The sequence below is a fragment of the Columba livia genome, unplaced genomic scaffold (assembly GCF_036013475.1).
Source record: "Columba livia isolate bColLiv1 breed racing homer unplaced genomic scaffold, bColLiv1.pat.W.v2 Scaffold_122, whole genome shotgun sequence".
Lineage (NCBI taxonomy): Eukaryota > Metazoa > Chordata > Aves > Columbiformes > Columbidae > Columba > Columba livia.
The window spans coordinates 744,933-747,448 of record NW_027043021.1 but is presented as its reverse complement, the minus strand read 5'-3'; positions in this window follow the sequence as shown (position 1 = coordinate 747,448).

Below are 2,516 nucleotides of genomic sequence, written 5' to 3'. Positions count from 1 at the left end.
AATAGTGGTATTAACATAGAGGTGAATTACTTTGATTTGAAAAACATTGTGGTTTATTTTCTGTAAGTTATTTTATACCTTGTGCACAAGTATTCCTTGTTTTCTCTGGATGTTTCTTGTCAATAGAGTTTTACATTAGATAACAACAAAGAACTGGACCATGCTTATAACGGTACTCTGTGGCTTGGCAGTGGTTTACCTTATGGTAGTGCAACCAATAATGAGTTTCTGTTCCTTTCTGCTGTACCTTGAGAGACTGCCAGGAGAGCTAAATTCCAGTTATGTGTTTGCTAAATGGGCTAGTGAATCTTGGGAAGCTATGACTCAGCGTACTTCTCCCTTCTCATTTGAGCCGATTCCCGATGTTTTTGAGCACTTGGAATATTCATGGAGTTTTGAAAGAACTATGATACTGATCTCTGTCCTGAAAAATATCTTAGTATTCATATATTTGTTAGGAGAGATTAGGTTAAATCGAAGGCTTGTGTATCTTTTGATCAACGAGAGTTGCACGGTGTCTGGTGAGGCTGGAAAAGGGGCTGCCGTTGTGGCCGCCACTTCCCCAGTCATAAACACCATGGCTACTCAGGCTCAAGCTTCTTCCTCAAATACGGGGTATTGTTCCTGTTGTAGCAAAAACAAGCCCAGCGATAATGTTAAGCCCATATCGGCATCAGTAGCCGGTTGTAAGAAAGCAACTAAGAAGACTAATCGGGCTGCAGATGATGGCAAGGGGCCACATTCATCCCCAGGGGTGTCAACAGGGGAGGAAGTGACCGTTACCCGGTCTTTTTCTCCAAGGGAGCTAAGAGAGTTGCGAAAAGAGTATACTCGTAAAGATGGTGAGAATATGTTAACCTGGATGCTCCGATGCTGGGATGACGGGGCTGACACAAGAGAACTGGAGGGCGGAGAAGCCAAACAGTTGGGATCCCTGTCAAGGGAGTCCACCTTTGATAGGGCAATTGCCAGTGAGCCCAACCCCACGGCCCTCTGGACCCGACTCTTGACAGCCATGAAAACAATATTTCATAACAAGGATGACTGTCAATGCACATCAAGGAAATGGAATGCTATGGAGCGAGGTATCCAGTTCCTGAGAGAGCTAGCTGTGTGAGGGATTATCTGTTTTGGGCCAGATAGCCAGGAGGGGGTGAATCCAGACAGAGTTGAGTGTAAACGGTCTATGTGGCGCAGATTCTCACAGAGTGCACCAGCTCCATATGCTAAGATATTGGCAGGAACGTTCGTGTCAACTGGTGGTAGACAAAGTGTTAATGACGTGACTGAGCGGCTCCGGGAATTTGAGGAAAACCTTTCTGATCCCCTAGGGGCTTATGTCTCTAGGGTGGAGAAACTGAGTGAAACAACTGTTGACTGTTTTGAAAAGCTGTTGAGAGAAATTAAAGCACTCAGGGAACACACACATGACTCTCGATTTGTAGGAACCAATGTTTCAGCTATTAGGAGAAAGCATTTCCAATATCCAGAGAGAGAGAGAAAGCGTTTCCAGTCCCCAGAGAGAGAGAGAAGGCATCCCCAATTTCCAGAGAGAGAGAACACAGGCAGGCCGCCATCAGAGGTTTACTGTGGTCCTTCCCACGTGAGCAGGGAGAAGATATGAGTAAGTGGCACGATAAACCTGCAGGGGAACTTCAAGAACGAGTGCATGAGTTAACAGGGCAGGCTTCTAGGAAAAGGCCTGCCCCGGTTTACAAAAGAGATTCTGGTGCTCGTGAAGAAACCTCTAATTCACACCGAGTGACCGTGGAAGACCGAGATTAGAGGTGCCCTGCCTCCAGCCAGGCGGAGGAAAGGGATAACAGAGTTTACTGGACGGTACAGATAAGATGGGCTGGTACAACACGCCCTCAGGAGTACAAGGCTTTGGTGGACACTGCTGCTCAGTGCACAATAATTCCTTCAGACTGTAAGGGGACACAACTCATCAGTATTTTTGGAGTGACTTGGGGAATCCCAAGAGCTGACTGTTGTAGAGGCTGAAATGAGCCTAACTGGAAAAAATTGGCAAAAGCATCCCATTGTGACTGGCCCAGATGCTCTGTGCATCCTTGGCATAGACTACCTTAAGAGAGGGTATTTTAAGGACCCAGAAGGGTATAGGTGGGCATTTGGGATAGCAGCTGTGGACACTGAGAGAATTGAACAGCTGTCTGATTTTCCTGGTCTTTCAGATGGCCCTTCTGTTGTAGGACTGCTGATGGTTGATGATCAGCAGGTGCCAGTTGCTACCACAACGGTGCATCGTCGACAGTATCGCACCAATCGGGACTCTTGGATTCCTATTCAGAAACTGATTCGTCAACTGGAAAGCCAGGGTGTGATCAGGAAGACTCGCTCACCTTTCAATAGCCCAATTTGGCCAGTGTGTAAGTCTAGCGATGAGTGGAGATTAACTGTAGACTACTGTGGCCTGAAGGGGGAAGGGGGAAAAAGGGTGAAGGGAAACCTTCTCCCATGGTTTTGATTGTCTCCCCACGATCAAACCACGACAA